Source organism: Pseudorca crassidens, chromosome 10 (genome assembly GCF_039906515.1).
Source record: "Pseudorca crassidens isolate mPseCra1 chromosome 10, mPseCra1.hap1, whole genome shotgun sequence".
In the NCBI taxonomy this organism is placed as follows: Eukaryota; Metazoa; Chordata; class Mammalia; order Artiodactyla; family Delphinidae; genus Pseudorca; species Pseudorca crassidens.
This window is the reverse complement of record NC_090305.1, coordinates 9,055,126-9,078,577: the sequence shown is the minus strand read 5'-3', so window position 1 is coordinate 9,078,577 and position 23,452 is coordinate 9,055,126.

Sequence of the window (23,452 nt, the reverse complement as noted above, 5' to 3'; positions counted from 1 at the left end):
TTGTTTCTTTCTGGCTGTTCTCTCTCCCTCAACATCCATTCTATTTTTGTGCATTATCTGGAAGAAACTATCTTTTTGGACTAATGACCAGGTCTCTGCACCAGCAGCCTCCTTTTTCCCAATTCTCTCCCATCCCCCTCCCCTTTCCAAGGAGCATTTTGCCACTTTATGGTGACTTGAATCCCACAAAATGGGCCACAGAGTACAGGTTCCCAACACACACACAGATTTCCAACCAAGCACCCAGCCCCCCCGAATGATTAACATCTACTATATATATATATATATATATATGTTGAGATGCGGATTGTTTATTTCCTGCTCTCAAAGGATGACTGGAAAACACCTAGGACAGTTTAATCCTAATATCCTTTTTAGCTTCTTTCAATCAAATGTATACCTACTTTATTCCGCTCACTTAAAGATAAGATGATATGGGTTCAAAACCCTAGCTACATAACCTAACAAATGATACATAAGTAATAGATTCTTAGTAATTTTTCAAGGGCTTTGTTTTCTTCCAAGGAACCCAGAATCTGAAATGCATAGCCACCTTTGGAAGAGCCAGCACCCACTAAGTTAAGAGAAGGAGGAAAAAGAACGCATTGAAAAAAATAGAATCTACGGAGGGAAAATGACCCAATCTATAATTAAGCCAGAATGCCAAATTATGAGAACACCCAATCCTTAGGAAAGTGAAACTCTTAATAATAACATGGCCCAAATGTAAGTTATACAACTTATTAGGAACTAGCATCGACTAATTAAACAACCCCTCACTCAGCAAAGTACTTAGTCTCTGTCTGCCTTTTCCCAATATAAAAGGAGAAAATATCACCTGCTACTTATCTCAGGATGCCTAAATGAAAGTGTTTAGCTGAGGCTCTCTAGTTAAGACAACCATGTCAATTAGACAGGTTTAATTAACGAGGTATACAGAGATCCCTGTCAATTCCTTTTAAGTCAAGGATCCAGAAAAAAAAAAGAGCAAGTTGTTGTCAAGGGCAGAAGGTAGAAAAAGAAGTAAAGAAAAGCAGAAGAACAGTTTTATATAAGCTCTATTACTGGATGCTGACTAGGGAAAAACACTTAATATCAGAATCATAAATATTGGCAGAGATCTTTAATTTGAAAAATCAAAAAACAAACAAACAAAAAACCCTGAGACACTGTGTAAACAGATATCTGAAAGAGGAAGGATTAGGCAATCAGAATGAAGGCATGGTTTCTAGATTGAGCATATGAGATCTTAATTCTAGCTGAAAATGTAGGACTCAAGCTACGCAGGGGCAGTGGAGAAAACATAGTTTGTAAATATCTACAAAAGAAAAAATTATCAGAGGAAAAAAGCCCCTTTCACTTTAATGGACTATAGTTGTTTCTTTATATGAGATGAAATTTGTTATAGAAGTTTTCCTTTGGGCTGTATAGATGTTAAACCAGTCATACATAAAGCAAGCACTAAATGCCTTAAGTGAGAAGATAGAGAATGAAAACTTTTGATTTTCTCATTTATGACAATATGTTAAAAAATAGATATGATTAAAAACAATAGTGTATGTAAAATGTTATTTGGAGTATGAAATTATTAATAATGAAAATATGCTATTAATAAGACCAAGTTATTATAGACTATAAAGAAAGAAATGTTCTCTCCTGGTCATTATTTTTTCTATCTCTCTTTTTCCTTCCTTTTTTTTTTTTTTTTTTTTTGCGGTACGCGGGCCGCTCACTGCTGTGGCCTCTCCCATCGCGGAGCACAGGCTCCGGACGCGCAGGCTCAGCGGCCATGGCTCACGTGCCCAGCCGCTCCGCGGCATGTGGGATCTTCCCTGACCGGGGCACGAACCCATGTTCCCTGCATCGGCAGGCGGACTCTCAACCACTGCACCACCAGGGAAGCCCTCTCTTTTTCCTTCTTTATCAAAATGGTTTCTGATTGGATTTCTCATAGCTATACTTTATTGAGTCATATTTTTAACCCTCTCCTTCTTCTTGAACAGTTTCCCTTTTAACAATCTTGGAGGTTGATACCTAGTTTTTTGTTTTTTGGTGTTTTTTTTTTTTTTTGACTTTCCAGAAATCTATGGTGTCTGTCTGCACCTTCTTTCACTGTTGAAATAGTGAATAGTAGGTTGCAGTTTCATTGAAGGTTCTTAGCATTTTTGTTTCACCAGTCAGATTTTCCTATTCAGTTCAAATTTTCCTAATGGCATCTTTCTGAGAAATGACATTGCCGAGCAAGAGAGTGTAAAATGAGAGATAAGAGGGAATCTGTTCTCAGACTCCCTGACTTAGCAAAATTTATCCTACACCAGCCCTACATTGCTCTCTCTCTGGCTCCTGATCCCATCCTTCCAGTGTGTAAGTAAGTGCTCATTTTAGCTCCTGTCTTGGTTTACAGGCTCCTATATCCTCCATCCCAACACTTCATCTTCTAGTTTCCAGCTCAAGCTAACCCCCAACTCCAAACTCTCACGGACCCCTCCCTCAAACTGACTACCGACACTGAGCTTCTCTGGGTAGCTTCAGGAGTGGACAAATCCGCCCATGTCATCTCCATTTCTAGGGACCAACTTTCTAAGACGTGCCTCCTCTTTTTGTCTCTGGTACAGTGTGCTGTAGTTTTCAGAAAGCACTGAGCTTGAATTGAAAATAGAATTTGCACTGTTGAGTTAAAAAAAAAAAAAACACAATTCCTGTCTCTTTAGATCTTTAAGGTAGGGGGAGAAACAGCCAGACAAGTAAACAGATACATAAAAATTGACAAGTTCAGCGAAGGGCTGTACAAGCAAAAACTCTGATGGTTTTCTGACACTAAATTGGGAGTTTAGCTGCAAACACTGCCAGAGAAAGGGGGAAAAAATAAAAACGTAAACATTCAGGTGGAAAGGCAGTATTCTTTCAAAAAGCAAGCCAAGTGTTTAACTTTATGAAGGACTCAAGCATTTAAGTTAGCTTTTCCAAGAGAATTTTAAATATAGAACTTGAAGGAAAAGTAAATATGTGGTGTGAGTGACATATATAAAAGGCCTACGTGGCTGTGACTAGTCTCAGAAGGGAGAGTGGCCAGGCATCAGGGAGTAAAGACCCTCGGGGACCCCCAGGAGCTGCCCCAGCAATGCTGTTGCAAGGACGGAGACCGGCGGATCACAGCCCCTTCTCGACGTGACACAATTCAAGAAAAGGAGAGGGAATGGCCAGCTACCCAGTGGCCTGAGAAAAGCAGAGATCCCCGAGAATTGATGTCGTTTGCTGAATTTTAATCCAGAGAAAATAGTCAGTTTACCTTGGTAATTATTGTAAATAATAATGATTGCCAACAAACTTTGTGAGCTGTAAGCTGTCAAGGCTAACTGTACCAACAATGAGTATTTGGAGGATAATTGGGTTGTCTCCTTCTCCTCCTAGATACTTTCTAACCAATTTTCAGTGGTGAGAAAAGAGGAGATATAATATAAATCAGTTAAGTTTCTAACCCATTAAGTGTTGTAGTAAAAAAATTCATGCAGAGGAAATTTGACTACCAGCCAGCACTTATAATAAAGGCATAATCTGAATTGTGGTGCATAACTAAGTCCCAGTCCCTCGTTCCTTATCATTCCACATAACCAAGAACCCAAAAATAAAAATAAGAATCACGTGTCAGTCCTCTGAATGCTGCCTTGATGGCAAAGGGGCCATGGAGCAGTGGGAAGCACATGACGTCCAGGGCTGCAGTGAATTCCAGCTCTACCGCCTCCCAGATTCCATTTTCTCCTCTGGAAAAGGCAGGTGGCAACCCCAACCTGCAAGCCCTTGGCATCTATCACATTACTGTCTTCTGAGGCCTTCAACCTCTTGGGCTGATCCAACTCCATGTCTTTCACAGACATCTCTTCCTCTGCCGGGAATTTCCTGAGGTCCTGCCCTGGGCTCTTTCCTTTTCTCACCCAGCAGATGCTTTCTAGGTAATTCCATCCATTTGTTTGGTCTTCAGTACCTCTATAAACTGACTCCTCCTAAATTTGTTTCTTACTAAGTATGTAACCTTGGGCGAACTCCTTACCCTTTTCTTGTTTCCATTTCCTCATCTGTAGAATGTGGAAAGAGGAGTACTTACATCACCATGTTTTTGTAAGTACCAAACGAGTTGCATATATGTAAAGCGTGTAGAATGGTACCTGCACATAGTTAGTGCTCAAGAAATGTTAGCTATTGCTTTATCACCATCCTCCTAGCTAACCGCCTGAGCCAGAAAGGCACAAGTCATCTCTGACGCCTATGTCTCTCCCACCCACTCCTTCCCAGTTTCATCCATTCTGTCTCCTGGCAGCATTTGCCACTCCTTCTTTGCTCAACAACCTCATGACTGGTCCCCTGCCTCCAGTCTCCTTTCTTCAGAATCCATTCACCGCATTGCAAGACAATGAACCGAGATCAGTTTATCTTATAACTCACCAGAAATTCCAATAAAAAGTTTCACGGGGAGAAAATTAGGCTGACAGCCAGCGTCATAATCGGGAGATCATATGAAACAACGTGTATCGCAAGGTCCCTGTCCCTCATCATTTATCATTCCAGACAATCAAAAATCAAACAAACAAAAATAATCATATGCCTTTATTCAAAATGCTGAGATTTACTTTTATAAAATGCAAAACCAATCCTATTCTTCCTCTATTTTAATCCTTTGCTGCTTTCCCGCAGTCATCAAGATGAATCTGAACTCTTTAAAATGGCCTTGCCTCCCAGCCTTACATATTTGAGCAATGTCCTTGAACTTGTCAAGCCCTCTCTTGCTTCTACCAGCTTCCTCGTGCTTCTCTCCTCTCCCTGCAATGACGCTGTCTCTACAGTTCTGCACCAATGTTTCAAGACTTACAGTGGAAGTAAGGGAAGTCTTCCCAAAACCCCTTAGGGAAGACTTCCTAAAACCCTCCACATACATATTTACCAAGCCTGCTCTGACTGCCTGTACTAAGGCTTGGCGTCCTTCGGCTAAGATTAAGTGGCAGTGCCCCTCCTAAGCGCTTCTGCATAATAACTCTGTACAGACGTCTTGCATAATACCTATTACACCCGATTATAATCACCAGTTGTTCTCCTGCCTCACCTTCTAGACTGTAAATTCCTTGGCGTAAAGGAATGTACTTTATTCATCTTTGTTTCCCAACCTTTGCCTAGTAACTCGCATTTAGAAGGTACTTGGGAAAACAGAGTTTTAAGTACAAGTTGAATTCATGATGCACGTAAATTCCCTAACACAATGCCTGCACAAACAGTCACGGGGTTCCCTTCTCTTTCCCCTATTAGAGCGTGCCAGCTGGATAAAAATTTTCCCTCCTAGAAATTGTTCTGAACATATCAACATCTTTGTGTAAATAAAACTCTTTGTGTGCTAGGGTTCTTCTTTTTCATTTGTATGCACAAACAGGTGTACGTGTGCGCGCGCACAAACGCACACACACTGAACACACAAGCCAAGCCCCTCTCACTCCAAGTCCTCACTTTGCACCCTAACCAGCTAATTAAGAAGGAAGATTTGAATGCGAGGCCTCTGCCTTCTAAATGCCCCTTATAAAATTTTCCAAAAGTAGCGTTTGTTTAGCCTACCTGAAGGTGTATGCCCTAGATCTTCTTATGAAGAAAGTGGGGGGAATTTTATATTTTTATGATGAGTTATCATCTTCATGGTCAAAGGTGGGAGGAAAGTGAATTTTGGTTACAGTAGAGAAGAAAAACACTAACCGCACATCTGCTGCGTTAAGTGAAAGATGTCTATTTTAATCAGGATTTTATAACAAAAGAAATATGTGTAACCAGGCCAAGTCTCTCTCTTCAAGAATTCACGCCCAAACTCCTTCCCATCCCTCTCCTGCCTCTTGAGTGAGAAGTGGCTTCAGGGCCAAAAATGACTCATCAGGACAGTACTTTCTGTTTGCCCCTGTGACTCTTAAGGAAGGCTGCGTGCAAAGAAAGGAGGAGGGTGCCAGCAGCAAGGAGTCAAGTGAGGGGTCCTGGAGCCTAGTGGCTCATGTATGAGTAAGAGCCCTTGGGGGGACCCCATGGATACCACTGGAGGTGCTCTTGGGATAGAAGTTTGTGGAGGTTGCATGGAATCTTGGCATATCACTAAACATTTAGGTCTGGAAGGACATTGATTAGTAACTTACGTAGTTCACATCATGGGTCTTTGAGGATATATATACCAGCAGCAGAAGAAAAACTTCCATAAGTTTTGCAGTAGTCAGGACCCAGTCCTTCCACCAAAGAACCAGAATTATTCCCTAAACTCAAGGTAAACAGAAACATTATTGAGAATGAAGTTAGAAAACCTGGGTGGAATCCCAGATCTGACACTCACTGGCTCTTTTCTTGGACAGTTAGCCTTTCTGAAGCTCAGTTTCCACATTGACCAAGGGGAGACCTCACTAGCTATGATGAGAGTCAATGAGATGAAGATTGCAAAACCCTCCCACACAATGCCTGGCCCAAGGTAGGTGTGCAGATGATTTTAGTTCATCCTGGGTATATTTATGTAGCATCTGTTATGGACCAGGCCGTGTTCTAGACGCTGGCACTGCAGTGGTGAACCACACAGTTCCTGAACTCAGGTCCTTAAGTTCCAACTAGGGGAGAAACACAAGAAATTAGAATTTGGGCTGAAATGAAATCAACATTTTGAAAATAAATTGCCACTTTTCCATCAGGAACCTACCTTCGTTTACTGGGGACTTTTCATGATTTATTAAATATGTCTGATGGATTTCAATTCCATCACAGGGCGCTGTTCTAATGTGCAGTTAGTCACTTTCCATTGTGCTCCCTGCCTAAAAGTCAAGGAGCCTTTTATTTAAAAGTTCTTAAGTTGCTACTTACCTCACAGTCCTTCAAATTTTAGTATTTATAACTAAATATATCTGAACCTATTAGCATCAGTTGCATCTCAAACTCCAATCTTAGGTGGTTTAATACATCTTGCAGGGTGTGGCGTACTTCTTCATAATTCACTAGTCAAAAGACAATTCTTTTAAGCACAATGAAAATGCACCAATACCTGCTTCTGAGAGCAAAGGATTGTTTTTTCTTTTTTTAGATAACGGTGAAGACCATGTGTAGGTAACAGATGAAATTCCATCCAGGTGCAGTGCAAGCCAAATACAGCACAAGCATAAGAAAAAACTCTGCTCCTTCAGTCCCCAGCTCCACCTCACCCAGCGGTATTTCTTAACCACAACTGTTCTTTCATTGTATGACCACTCACATTTCCTGTTAAAGTTGGTGGCTCTTTTTGGTTCCATTTTCTACATTAGAAGACTTTCTTCATAGCTCCAGTTCTCCAGTATCCTTGACAGAAAGGGCACTTACTGAAATTCAAGGATAACACAAGAAACTCACTTGAACCCTGAATCCACTAAGTCTTTCCAATGCTCTAATGAATTGGGGTGCTAACTCAACACCCTGAAATTTGCAGATCCCCGAGCTATTGTTAGACCCAGGAACTTTGCAGGTGAGCCATAACTTTAAAACATATGGTCCTGCCTACCATTCTAGTTACATTTCTCACCAGTGTCTCAACACATCCCTTTAAAAGAAAAAAATATATATTGCTAAGTTTCATGTTGTCCTAGTCCACCTTTATGGTAATAGCCCTCAAGCATATGTGAATCATGTAGAAGATTCCCAATATGCATATATTGATGTTTGCTATTAAAATAAAGCCACTTTTGAGTTCTGAGAGAAGCACTGTGGGTTTCTTCCCTTGTGCTTCCTCCCACCTCTGAGAAAACACAAGATCCAGAAATACTGTTTTCTACCCCAGCCATAATAACCTACCTGTAGTTCCACAAGTCATGCACTGTCATCTCACGAACTTTTCACAGGCCTGAAAGACACCTCCACCTCTCTCTGTATTTGCCTAACCCCTGCTTTTCTCATAGGATTTGGCTTGGACATCACCTTTTCTGGGGAGGCTTCCTCTGATCAGCCCAGCAACAGGCAAGGCGTCCCTCCTCTGTGCTCTCTGTGCTGAACACCATGTGTTCCCGTCTTAGCACTTACAACACTGTAGTCAAGCTGCAGTTTATTTGTCAGTATTCCTCACTGGACTGGAAAATCCTTGGGAAGATGAGCTGTGTCTTTTGTGCCTGGATCCCCACTAAACAAATGAGAGCAATTCAAGGGCCTATAATAATAACTGGATCACCACCACTCCCATGACATTATTCTCTACAGCTCTCCTCTACATCCTTTGCCCATCTGGCAAAGCTCCCTCGGGCCACCCCTGACATTTAATTTAGAGCTTCCACAGTATCTTCTCCACTTGCTTTCAAGGCTATCTTTGCTACACAGTCCCCAAAGAGTACAACTCAATCATTATTAGCTCCCTTTTCTGCCTTGATGTTTGTTCTGAATTATTTTGCATATATAAAAATGCAGGAGGCAGTCACATGATGAATTTTCCCTGACTCCAGCTCTTCCTCTGGTCTCCTTATTTCCCGAACCAAGGCCCAAATTCCAGCTTCTCATCATCATCACCTCCCCCCGGTCCCATATGTGAAAGAGTGAGCTAAAACGATGGTCCCAATGTCTGCCTCCTCTTCAAATATGAGTCAATTCTCTAGGAAAAAATTCTGTCAAGCAGTGACCAGTCTCTGAGTCATTGGAAAAGTGTGGAAAGTGTTCCCTCAACTTTATATCCATCTCAATTACATTTTTCTGCTCCCCATTCATGTATGTCCCTATTTCTTCAACTTAATTTCTTCAACTCTCACCTAGCTTAGTCATTTAGAATGTTAAAAAAAAAAAAGTTGCTACCATGGGGATAGACAACAAATATAACTAAGGCGTAATTGTCATCTGGAGGGATATTAAATGAGAGGCGTGGTGTATTAGTTTACCAGGGCTGCCATAAACAAGTACTGCAGATTGGATGGCTTAAACAACGTAAGTTGTAGTCTTGCAGGTCTAGAGTCTGGACGCCCGAGGCCAAGACATCTGCTGGGTTGTTTAAGGAGAGGCCTCTCTCCTTAGCTTACTGATGGCTGCCTTCTCACTGTGTCCTCACACGGCCACTCTCTGTGTGTGCACATCTCTGATGCCTCTCTCTGTGTCCTGATCTCCTCTCCTTATAAGGACATGCTGGGTTAGGACTCACCCTAACAATCTCATTTTACCTTAAAAGCTCTTTAGAAGCCCTACCTCCAAATACAGTCACATTCTGACTAATGGGGAGGTGTAGGGCTTCAACATATGAATTCGGAGGGGACACAATTCAGTCTTTAACAGGTAGATTCTTATTTTCATTCATGCAACAAACTCAGAAATTATTACACGTCAACTCAGGCACCTAGCTTGGCATTGGACAAGGTCTGGTACAAAGCTTCCTATAATCCAGGCAGAGCCAACATCAAGACCTCCCATTTCTGTTGGCATCTAGGCAGCTTCCTCCAAAGCTCCGTCCTCCTTGGAGCCTGCTGCAATACTCCATCCCATGCTCATCTCCAACTCTGCATTCCTATCACCTTCATCATGAGGCTAAGTGCTACAGCCCTTTGTTCCCTCCTTGTTCCCTCGGTGATAGACTTTTCTCTTCCGATAAATGAAATCGAAATGGAGCACAGTTGAGAATATGGCTCACAAAGGAAATCCCCAGTTAGGAAATCAAGTTCTCTATGATATTAAATTCTACTGAAAAGATGTCATTATTCATATTATGAAACACGTGGGCAGAGAAGATGGCCTTAGTCACATTTTACTTTCTTCATCTCCTCCTATTCCCAACTCATCTTCCCTCCACTTCTCTCATGGTCCATGTCTGAGGCTGCTGACATGCCACGCCCTATATCTAGAACCTCCTCTCTTTAGTCACCTCCCTTCCAACCTGCCCACTGAATTTAAACAAGAAACTCAAATAATATCCCCTTTTAGATATTCTGCCCTCATTGTTAGAAAAGTGGTTCTCCTGTTCTTCAGGACCATTACCCAGAATCCACTTGACCACATCTCATCTCTCACACTGAAGCTCAGAGAGGCTAAGAAACTTTTTCAAGTTTATACAGTTATTGGAGCAGTGGATTCAAGCCCAGGTTGGTCTCACACTCATCATGATCCCATGCTTCTAACCACATTACTTCAGGTGCCTGGTTTCTTCTCTCACTACAGTCATGGGGCTCTTGATGAGCAGAGACCTAACCACAAGAAAGATGAGAATATTCGTACCATTATCAGAGCTTACCTACATCTCAATGTTACATTAGGACTTACTCTTTATTCTTTACTCAATAGAAACTCTTGGGTGTTACAGGTAAAAATAGTTATATAAGAGCCATTGTTAAATGATATTTTGTTTCTTAAAGAAAATAATACTAAATGTTCCAATGAGTTCAAAAGAAAAATTGTTCAGTAAGCTCATACCTAAGATTAAGGAGAGTTAGACCTTCATGATTACTTCTCCTTCCACTCATTTTAGAAATCAAGGCAACAGAGCTTAATATGCAAAGGTCAGTTCACAAAGACAATTTCTAAGAAACACATTTCTTTCTTTTTTTTAACAAAGAGCTGGACAGGATAGAGAAAATGATTATACTGAAATTAAGAAGCCACTCAGAAAAGGAAAACGCAGCAGAGAAATGTGAGGAGCATGTAACTGTCATGAAAGATGTCCAGAATTAATCCATTTAACCCTCTCTTCCAAGATCTCATAGTGTTTGTGTAACTTCAGGCCAAGCATCAATAACAGCCAAGTTGATTTATGGTGGTGCAAGATTTTTCCATGAGACCGCTGATGATGGAAGTCAAGTATGAGGAAGACAGAAGCCTCTGTGCAGACCTAGAGTGGTGGGCTGGACAATGTCAAAGGGGTGAAAAATGAGGCCACTCTGTGAATGCCCATACCGTGGATGAAGGCAGAGGTAACACACAGAACTTGGGTGTATTTTTGTTCTCTTTCAATCATTTGCAAATGTACCTCCTTTGTAACAGGTTTCTTTTGTGCTAAGCCCTCAAGGAAATTGTTCCCATTGGTTCTGGTAGATGTGTTTGTAGGTAAATGATACAGAATACGATTTCTTTCAAACACTGGACAAACTCTGCTCTGTAGATTTACCAAAACATATATTTACCAAGTCAAATTCAGAACTCAAGTGCAGCAGCTTAGGATTCTGGAATGAGGTCACATGCTGGTCCAAGAGGGTTTGAGTTGCTCTGAATCTTCTTTGTCAGAAGATGCTGTGCATTCGCTGTTATCTACAAGAACAATTTCTCAACACTTGGGCAAACGAAACTTTAACAATGCTAATGATTATAAGATGATAGGACTGTCTTCTTCACAGTTATATGGTTACTCTAAAGATAATTGTGCACATTGACCCTTTATAATCAGCCAGAAATATGAGAACACCTGTAAATATACCTCCCACCACCACACCCACTTTGAATTATGCCCTAGGTTAAACCTAAACACTTCGGGGAAGTAGGAAGGCAAAACGTCACCAGATGGGTGACTGAAACTTTTGTGTGTCTACTTCTAAAGCATGAATCCTTTTTGCTCCCTTTTTCGGTCTTCCTTTACTGTGTAACAGTTGCTCCTTCCTTTAGTCCAAAAGGAGAGCCATTTCTGAAAGATTTTTCCCTCAACAATGGGGTAAGTTCCATTCTGCTAGGAAGACAGATCCATACCTTGCTCCACCCTGACTCAGAACTAAGCCCAGATTTCACATAGTCCCAGAATATTCCCATGCAAGCACCCAGCCTGTCCCAGCTATCTTGAGCCAATGCTGGATTTTCCACCTTTTACAGGTGCACCTCGAACACTCTCTCATCTGTGCTTTTTCCTTTAATAAACATATAATCCTACAAACCTCTTAGATAGCCTCATCCACCAGAGGGCAGACAGCAGAAGCAAGAAGAACTACAGTCCTGCGGTCTGTGGAACAAAAACCACATTCACAAAAAGATAGACAAAATGAAAAGGCAGAGGCCTTTGTACTAGATGAAGTAACAAGATAAAACCCCAGAAAAACAACTAAATGAAGGGAAGATAGGTAACCGTCCAGAAAAAGAATTCAGAAAAATGATAGTGAAGATGATCCAGGACCTCGGAAAAAGAATGGAAGCAAAGATCGAGAAGATGCAAGAAATGTTTAACAAAGACCTAGAAGAATTAAAGAACAAACAAACAGAGATGGACAATACAATAACTGAAATTAAAACTACACTACAAGGAATCAATAGCAGAATAACTGACACAGAAGAACGGATAAGTGACCTGGAAGACAGAATGGTGGAATTCACTGCCATGGAACAGAATAAAGAAAAAATAATGAAAAGAAATGAAGACAGCCTAAGAGACCTCTGGGACAACATTAAACGCAAAAACATTTGCATTATAGGGGTCCCAGAAGGAGAAGAGAGAAAGGACCTGAGAAAATATTTGAAGAGATTATAGTCAAACACTTCCCTAACATGGGAAAGGAAATAGCCACCCAAGTCCAGGAAGTGCAGAGAGCCCCATACAGGATAAACACAAGGAGAAACAGGCCAACACACATAGTAATCTAACTGGCAAAAATTAAAGACAAAGAAAAATTATTGAAAACAGCAAGGGAAAAATGACAAATAACATACAAGGGAACTCCCATAAGGTTAACAGCTGATTTCTCAGCAGAAACTCTACAAGCCAGAAGGCAGTGTCATGATATACTTAAAGTGATGAAAGGAAAGAATCTACAACTAAGATTACCCTACCTGGCAAGGATCTCATTCAGATTTGATGGAGAAATCAAGAGCTTTACAGACAAGCAAAAGCTAAGAGAATTCAGCACCACCAAACCAGCTATACAACAAATGCTAAAGGAACTTCTCTAAGTGGGAAACAAAAGAGAAGAAAAGGACCTATGAAAACAAACCCAAACCAATTAAGAAAATGGTCATAGGAACATACATATAGATAAATACCTTAAACGTGAATGGATTAAATGCCCCAACCAAAAGACACAGGCTTGCTGAATAGATACAAAAACAAGACCCATCTTTATGCTGTCTACAAGAGACCCACTTCAGATGTAGCGACACATACAGACTGAAAGTGAGGGGATGGAAAAAGATATTCCATGCAAATGGAAATCAAAAGAAAGCTGGAGTAGCAATACTCATATCAGATAAAATAGACTTTAAAATAAAGAATGTTACAAGAGACGAGGAAGGACACTATATAATGATCAAGGGATCAATCCAAGAAGAAGATATAATAATTAATATATATGTACCCAACATAGGAACACCTCAATACATAAGGCAACTGCTAACAGCTATAAAAGAGGAAATCGACAGTAACACAATAATAGTGGGGGACTTTAACACCTCACTTACACCAATGGACAGATCATCCAAAATGAAAATAAATAAACAGAAGCTTTAAATAACACAATAGACCAGATAGATTTAATTGATATTTATAGGACATTCCATCCAAAAACAGCAGATTACACTTTCTTCTCAAGTGCACACAGAACATTCTCCAGGATAGATCACATCTTGGGTTACAAATCAAGCCTTGGTAAATTTAAGAAAACTGAAATCATATCAAGCATTTTTCTGACCACAACACTCTGAGGTTAGAAATCAATTACAGGGAAAAAAACATAAAAACCCACAAACACTTGGAAGCTAAACACATGTTACTAAATAACCAAGAGATCACTGAATAAATCAAAGAGGAAGTAAAAAAATACCTAGAGACAAATGGCAATGAAAACACGACGATCCAAAACCTATGGGATGCAGGAAAAATAGTTCTAAGAGGGAAGTTCATAGCAATAAAAGCCTACATCAAGAAACCAGAAAAATCTCAAATAAACAATCTAAACTTATGCCTAAAGGAACTAGAGAAAGAAGAACAAACAAAACCCAAAGTTAGTGGAAGGAAAGAAATCATAAATGTCAGAGCAGAAATAAATGAAATAGAAACAAAGAAAACAATAGCAAAGATCAATAAAACTAAAAGCTGGTTCTTTGAGAAGATAAACAAAATTGATAAACCTTTAGCTAGACTTATGAATTAAAAGAGGGAGAGGACTCAAATCACTAAAATTAGAATTGACAAAGGAGAAATTACAATGGACACCGCAGAAATACAAAGCATCATAAGAGGCTACTACAAGCAACTCTATGCCAATAAAATGGACAACCTGGAAGAAATGGACAAATTCTCAGAAAGCTGTAACCTTCCAAGACTGAACCAGGAAGAAATAGAAAATATGAACAGACCAATCACAAGTAATGAAATTGAAACTGTGATTAAAAATCTTCCAACAAACAGAAGTCCAGGACCAGATGGCTTCACAGGTGAATTCTGTCAAACATTTAGAGAAGAGCTAACACCCATCTTTTTAAAGTCTTCCAAAAAATTGCATAGGAAGGAAAACTCCCAAACTCATTCTATGAGGCCACCATCACCCTGACACCAAAACCTGACAAAGATACTACAAAAAAAGAAAATTACAGACCAATATTACTGATGAATGTAGATGCAAAAATCTTCAACAAAATACTAGCAAACAGAATCCAACAACACATTAAAAGGATCATACACAATGAACAAGTGGGATTTATCCCATGGATGCAAGGATTCTTCAATATATGCAAATCAATCAATGTGATAAACCATATTAACAAATTGAAGAATAAAATCCATATGATCATCTCATTAGATGTAGAAAAAGCTTCTGACAAATTTCAACACCCATTTATGATAAAAACTCTCCAGAAAGTGGGCATAGAAGGAAACTACCTCAACATAATAAAGGCTATATACGACAAACCCACAGCCACCATCATTGTCAATGGTGAAAAACTGAAAGCATTTCCTCTAAGATCAGGAACAAGACAAGGATGTCCACTCTCACCACTATTATTCAACATACTTTTGGAAGTCCTAGCCATGGCAATCAGAGAAGAAAAAGAAATAAAAGGAATACAAATTGGAAAAGAAGAAGTAAAACTGTCACTGTTTGCAGATGAAATGGTACTATACATAGAGAATCCTAAAGATGCCACCAGATAACTACTAGAGCTAATCAATGAATCTGGTAAAGTTGCAGGATACAAAATTAATGCACAGAAATCTCTTGCATTCCTATACACTAACAATAAAAGATCAGAAAGAGAAATTAAGGAAACAATCCCATTTACCATTGCAACAAAAAGAATAAAATACCTAGAGATAAACCTACCTAGGGAGACAAAAGACCTGTATGCAGAAAACTATAAGACACTGATGAAAGAAATCAAAGATGACACAAACAGATGGAGAGATATACCATGTTCTTGGATTGGAAGAATCAACATTGTGAAAATGACTATACTACCCAAAGCAATCTACAGATGCAATGCAATCTCTATCAAATTACCAGTGGCATTTTTTACAGAACTAGAACAAAAAATCTTAAAATTTGTATGGAGACACAAAAGACTCCGAATAGCCAAAGCAGTCTTGATGGAAAAAAACGGAGCTGGAGGAATCAGACTCCCTGACTTCATACTATATTACAAAGCTACAGTAATCAAGACAATATGGTACTGGCACAAAAACAGAAATATAGATCTATCGAACAGGATAGAAAGCCCAGAGATAAACCCATGCGCATATGGTCAGTTAATCTATGATAAAGGAGACAAAGATATACAATGGAGAAGAGACAGTCTCTTCAATAAGTGGTGCTGGGAAAACTGGACAGCTACATGTAAAAGAATGAAATTAAAACACTCCCTAACACCATACACAAAAATAAACTTAAAATGGGACTAGACGGCTTCCCTGGTGGCGCAGTGGTTGAGAGTCCGCCTGTCGATGCAGGGCACACGGGTTCGTGCCCCTGTCCGGGAAGATCCCACATGCCGCGGAGCAGCTGGGCCCGTGAGCCATGGCCGCTGAGCCTGCATGTCCGGAGCCTGTGCTCCGCAACGGGAGAGGCCGCAACAGTGAGAAGCCCGTGTACCACAAAAGAAAAAAAAAAAAAAAAAATGGGACTAGAGACCTATATGACTAGAGACACTATAAAACTGTTAGAGGAAAACATAGGAAGAACACTCTGACATAAATCACAGCCAGATTTTTTTTGATCCACATCCTAGAATAATGGAAATAAAAACAAAAATAAACAAACAAAAAATAAATAAATATATAATCCTAAATCCATCCTCCTTACTGCTTCATTCTCTTGCAAAGCATTCATTCAGATGACTAAGCCATAGGGTTTTCTCCCAGATATTTGTGCATGAAGTCATCCTTAAAGCCCTGGTAAACAATCTGGTGGACCTGAGAGAGTTGAAACAAAAGTTTGTGGAGGCATTTCCACAATTTGTTCCAAAGTTTCAGTTGGAATCCTGGGGCTGTCAGTTCCATCCTATTGGTTCTGTTGATGCCCTGGGTCTTTACCCTCAATTCCCGGAATTTCTCATCTTCAGGGGCGCTATGGGACAAATTTCTGGTGGCCCACCCTTATCTCTGCTCTTCATTCCATGCAGAGCATGGAATTCCATTCATGCTCTTCATTCCAGCCTGCCTGTCCTCCAGCACATCCTCCCCTCTGACCCTCGCTGCACCCTGTTCTGATAGCCAAGAAACTTTCAGAAATTTGGAAACTTTGCCTCAAATACACACTCCTCTGCCTCACCCCAGCTGAAACTTGGATTTCCCCCAATGACATAATTTCCCTTATCATTCTCAAGGTGAGTGTACTCATTCCCCACACACCTTTGCCCAGGACCTTAGAGCTTGGGCCATTGTTTGCGGCTCCCTGTGAACTTTCAGCCTTTCTCCAATAATACCTCTTCCCCTCCTTGTCAGTTTCACATACCTACCTAACTCCTCATACCCATTCATTCTCAGCTGTCTTCCTCGTTGTTTGGAAGCCTCACTACCATCATTAAATTAAAAATAAAGCCCCTGCGACCCACTTGGGGCGTGCATGCTGCAGAGGGTTGCCCACGTGAGTAGCCACACTACAGTGATTCAGGACTTAGGACTTGCAGACTTTCCTTGCTCTATCTAGGTTTTCCCGATGCGTGAAACACAGACCCACTGTTTGACAATCACGTGGTTTTCTTATCACATCTCCCTTTATTACAGTTTTAATATACTTCAATATACCTCAGTTTTAGATGCTTGAAGATAGCCACTTCTCTCTTTGAGGTGTTTCCCAAAAGTAGATTTCAAAAGCTGTTCTACTGATAAACTTCAGTAAATCCAGAATACTCCATAATCTATTAATAATTCAGGAATAAATGGACATTTAAGTCACTTCCAATATTTCACATAAATATCATTGAGTAGTTGTCCTAGAGCATAACTCTGTATTACGTCTCTGGTTGTCGTCTTGGAAGACATTTCTAGAAATAAAACATGGGGTCAAAGTCTTTGATTGTTTATAGCTTTTGACACGTATTGACAAGAGTGCTCTCAAGAGTGTTGTAACAATGTACACTCCACCAGGACTACTGGAGTGTCTCACCACACCCTTTTTTTCTATATAACCTTTTAAACAAATCTTTGCAGAGCAAGCAGCCCAGATTGGAGTAGAAAACTCTAGGATTCTGGGAGGGTAGTTTAAGTCCAGGAGAGGATTTGCTAGCATGCCTTGAAAGTATAAAGAGTTTGAAAAAACCTTGAGAGTATGATAAAGGCAATTACTGCCATAAAAAAATAAAAGCAATCAGAAATTCCAGGGGATCAGGGGGCAAAACTGTAAAAGACATATAATCATAAAACATTGCCTGGTTTTGCAGGGAATGACATTTACATGGTCATAACAATGTAATGATTTAACTTTAAAAAGTGATATAATTCCATGGGTAGGAGAGGAGAGGAAAGTGTATATTGTAAGAGAGCTGAAATTGTATTTGTTACTGTAGCGATCAATAACTGAGGTATAAAAATGATAAAAATAGGGAAAGCAATGTAATCTTATTACTCAGAGATATGAACATTAATATGAGAAGAAACAAAGAGTTAAGTACTTGCCTTCAAAGAGTGAGACTTGGAGTAAGGACGAGAAGAAAAGAAGCCTATTGATTTTAATTATGAGACCCTTTTAACCAGGAACATGTTTACTTTGATAAAATATATTTTAACAGTATTCTAAAATGTTGAGATTATTGGAAGTCTTTACCAATTTTTAAAGTTTTTATTACTTTAAATTCGTATTCTTATAAGTATCAGAATTTCATATTTCTTTTGTAACTTGTCTGCTCATGTACTTATTTATCAAGAGATGTTACTGGTTTTCTTATTGATTTGTAAGAACTTTTTATATATTTGTCTACCATGTTTGCTAGGAAATATTTTACCCAGCTTGTTGTTTGTTTTGTATTATGTTTCTGATGTTGGACAAAATTCACCAAGTATATCAATATTTACATTTTTGTATAGAAATTTCCAAATTAAATTGTATTTTCTTTATTTCTAAAGGTTTGATGCTTTACTTCAAGTTCTTAATTTATCTTGATATCTTATGCTTGTTTTTTTTTAATAGAACTACTATGTGCCAGGCACTATTATAAGCTCTTCTTAAACATTGATTCAGTTAATGGTATATGAGAGAGAGAAGGCACTTAATTGTTTCTCCCCAAAGAGCTAATTTTCCTATGGTATTAGCACAAACACCATTCCTTCTCCATAGGTTTGGGATATATTTCTGACTCTTTTGTTTCAGATCTATTTTTCAATTTTTTCAGTAAAATCACACTATTTTACTTAATGCTACTTTATAACATAGTTTATAGATGATAGAGCAATTTCTGCCCATCACTTTAATTTTTAAAAATATTCTTAGCCAATTTACCCACTTATTCTCTAGCTGATCTTTTGACATTTTAAATGTCAAAATAAATTCCATTGCAAGTGTGACCAGAACTTTGTTAAACCGACAAATTAATTAAGAAGTATTTACTCTTTACAGTGCTATTTTGTGTCGATAAAGTTATATCCTTCTAATTATTTAAATCTTATTTTAAAACTCTAAGCTGGGCTTCCCTGGTGGCGCAGTGGTTGAGATTCCGCCTGCCGATGCAGGAGACACGGGTTCGTGCCCCGGTCCGGGGGGATCCCACATGCCGCGGAGCGGCTGGGCCTGTGAGCCATGGCTGCTGACCCGCGCGTCTGGAGCCTGTGGCCCGCAACGGGAGAGGACATAACAGTGAGAGGCCCGTGTACCACAAAAAAAAAAAAAAAAACTCTAAGCTGCTAAAATTTTGAGTTGCTAGTGAACTCACGTTAATTCTAAGAATATTTCAGTTGGTGCTCATAAGATTTCTACCATTATATTTGTATCATCTACAAATAATGGTGACTTTACCTCCTCTCCTTCAGGAATTATACTTCATTCCTATTTCATGATTTAATGCCTTAACCAGTATTTTCTGAACCATATTAAATAGAGGGATACCGGCTACATATTTTGGAAGAATATAGAAAAGCCAAGTGTTAAAATTTGTTATTTACCCAAACCATGGCAAAATCATATATCATCAACATAGAACAAATTGCAGGAGTACAAAATTAATCTAAAATTTTTTTTTTTTTTTTTTTGCGGTAAGTGGGCCTCTCACTGTTGTGGCCTCTCCCGTTGTGGAGCACAGGCTCCGGACGCGCAGGCTCAGCGGCCATGGCTCACGGACCCAGCCGCTCCGCGGCATGTGGGATCTTCCCGGACCGGGGCACGAACCCGTGTCCCCTGCATTTGCAGGCGGACTCTTAACCACTGTGCCACCAGGGAAGCCCAAATCTAAAATTTTATTTTAAGTTATCATTATAATTTTATCACTAAAATTTTTAGTAGTTTTTTAAAATTTGATATTACAGTTTAGAACTGGTAATTCCTCAGCTCTGTTGGACACTACATTCCTCCTGTACTTACCACACTGCACATTGATGATATTAAATAAGTGCTCAGTTTCACCAAGACTGGTAGAGGAGAGAAATTTTCTGGGTAGTTATACAAGAATAGGCACTGCTGGTGGACATGTTGCCACCAAGCTTTCCTTCGTCTCTGACAGTTACAGAGTAGGCAGTTTCCTTCCCTTTAGCTCCTGGCCTTGGAGATTTGGTTGATCATGATGCTGTAGTTTCACTAAAACGATTGCACCAACTTAAGTTTTGTGAACTGCTGGAGTGAGAGCTTTTGAAATACTTCCATAATCACACTTGAGATTTTTACATTCACTTATGCTACATTTCTAATATACTTTGCATTCAGATAAATCATTTGATAAAAATCTGTCTTCAAGCTTTGAATCTAAAAATGCCGAAATGGAATGTAATCAACTTATGGGATAACAGAATAATCCCTGATTTTCCCTCTGCATCTCAGCTTCTATTGCCTATAAAGAAATTGCAACAATCTTTTCTGGAGTGGAGTAACAGGAGTATTTTTATAACAGGAATCATGTAATAAGTATTTGCACTCTTAAGACTCACCAGTTTGATTATTTCTTGAGAATGTTCCAAAGAACAAACTACTTTCTCTGAATAAAAAAAAAAGTTAGCAGCTAGTACCCCCTGCTAGGCTGGTATCATTAACTGTAACCTGCAATACTGAGGCTTTATTTGGTTCAAGCAGCCTTTTTATACATAATAGCTACATTCTTATCTTTTTAAACACAGCAAGCCTGTTCCAGAATCTCTTAAACATCATGAAGTTTGTCTTTGATTAAAGAACAAGAAGTCTTGTGGTCTTTCTTCTTGCGTAGATAATTCTGTTAAGATACACTGTGCTAGGATCAGTTTCCAAACATAACTGAAGGTTATGAATAAAAGAGTGTATGCCCATCATTCCTAAGTCAATCATAGCCTTCATCATGTCTGTCCATCATTGGTAATAATTATATTTACTGATTTTTCCATTCTATAAATATTTCTTCATCAGATTCATTAACTGTGTCCTCACATCTCTCATTCAGCACATAAAAGAGAAACATAGCTAATTCAGCATGAACCCACCACATTGTCAAATTTAAAAGGACTTCTGGTGGCTTCTGCATGTCCCAATAACTGAGAAACAAGATGCAGAAGTAGCACATTTAAAATGTCAATAAACTTGTGCACAGTAAAATGGAATTCCGGGAAATATTTCTTAGTAATATACATCCCAAAAGTGGACATTGTACCTAGGATTCGTAGATTGTGGAAATCTGAATAATCCTTCTTTTTCACATCCTGAAAATGATAGCAGTCTAGCAATCATTTCAACAAGATTTATAGTAAAACTTTTACCTTTGGAGACTCAGAGACATGAAGGATTATCTTCTTAGAGCATTCTTGTGAAATCTAGTTTTTGAAAGTAGATTAAACCACCATCAGTAGATTAAACCAAACCACCATCAACTGTGGTTTGGTTCCTCATTTTTCTCTTACATTCTTTTCTCATACTCTTCACTACATTATTCTAAATCATCAATATTATTGTTGTCCATGATTTTCAAGATTTACCTCCTCATGAAAATTTAAGGCGGTAGTGCTGACATTCTGCTGTTAACTCATCTTCACAAGAGATGAAGAATTCCTAAGCAGCACATTTCCTGAAATACCCACAGCTTACACAAAGTTAAACAACTGAAAATTCAGTACAGTTCTTTTTTTTTTTTTTAAAGAAGATGTTGGGGGTAGGAGTTTATTAATTTATTTTATTTATTTTTGCTGTGTTGGGTCTTCGTTTCTGTGCGAGGGCTTTCTCTAGTTGTGGCAAGCGGGGGCCACTCTTCATCGCGGTGCGCGGGCCTCTCACTATCGCGGCTTCTCATTGCAGAGCACAGGCTCTGGACACGCAAGATCAGTAGCTGTGGCTCGTGGTCTCTAGAGCACAGGTCCAGTAGCTGTGGCTCACGGGCCCAGTTGCTCCGCGGCATGTGGGATCCTCCCAGACCAGGGCTCGAACCCACGTCCCCTGCATTAGCAGGCAGGTTCTCAACCACTGCGCCACCAGGGAAGCCCAGTACAGTTCTTCATGATTATTTTATTCCATGATGTGAGTACTAGTATGCAAACAATCCAATGAGGATTACTAGCACTATATAATCTAATTCCATTATTCTCCTTATATTGTTATTTATTGTTTTTTATAGAATAGCTAACCAGCTAAGGCTGGTTCAAAATGGCTACCGTCACGTCATAGACTCAGGTAAACTATAGCCAGGATCACTCGGTGAAGGATGGAGCTCACAGGAAGAAAATCAGCAGTTTCTTATCCATCTTTTTGGCCTCTTGGGGAAGAAGATGCTTTCCCTGGTCACAGCTGCATGCACCCTGGAACTGTATCCCAGCAGAGGGACCCCATGCTTTGTTACTCTCTCTTTATTAGGTTGATGTTTCCTTGAGGAATGGAGTGAGTTGTGGGGAAGAATATTTTGAGTTCAGAGGACAAGCAGTCTCGTTTTGTGCCAGATTTTCAGGGGAGGGTAGGGAAACACTGGTTCCTAAGCACGCGGGTAAGAGAAGCTGAGTTTAGGTATAGACCCCTCCTTACCACACACCTGCTAACAATTTCTGGTTCACTCGTGAATTCCTGCTTATCTCCACAGATATAATGCTCTCCCTAAAGTTATTTAACAAACATATTTCTCTTCAATACTTGTATTAGACTAAACCATAAAAAAAGGCTGCCATTTGAACATTTTGACCTACAAGTGAAAAATCTCATAATCGCAATATTAACTGTCAATCATTGATTAAATGTGATGGTCATCTACATAAACATATAATTTTTGATCAGGCAGGATCTCAGGATGCCAGAAGTCCAGTTGAAGCAGGTATTTATCTATTCAGTCTTCCAAAACCAAAATCAAAGCAGAAGCATACCAGCAGATTTTGGTCAATTTTAAGTCAAAACTGATGTTCTGGGCATTTCTGCCCTGTGTACGGAAATGGTGATATTAGGCCTTCTAGTCCTAATCCTGGTTTCTTTTTTTTTTTTTTTTTTTTGAGGTACGCAGGCCTCTCACTGTTGTGGCCTCTCCCGCTACGGAGCACAGGCTCCGGACGTGCAGGCTCAGTGGCCATGGCTCAAGGGCCCAGCCGCTCTGCGGCATGTGAGATCTTCCCGGACCGGCGCACGAACCCGTGTCCCCTGCATCGGCAGGCAGACTCTCAACCACTGCGCCACCAGGGAAGCCCGCATTCAGTTTTTAAATCACTAATTTCACTGTTCATTGGCAATCTGTTTCTTACACAATTTAAGCTTTAATTTTATTCAATTCTTGGTTGCTATAGCATGCGTTCAAGCATTTTCTTCTTCTGAAAGAGAGTGGGGACATATTTTCTGTATTCTCTCACCAGAGAGACTACATATAGAGTGTGGTTTGATCACAATTCTATAAGTTGCTCCATTGTCTTTGGCATTTACAGTTTTGAAGAAAAGTTCTGAGGTTATCTGGATTTCATTTCTTTTTTGTACATTTATTTTATTGAAGTATAGTT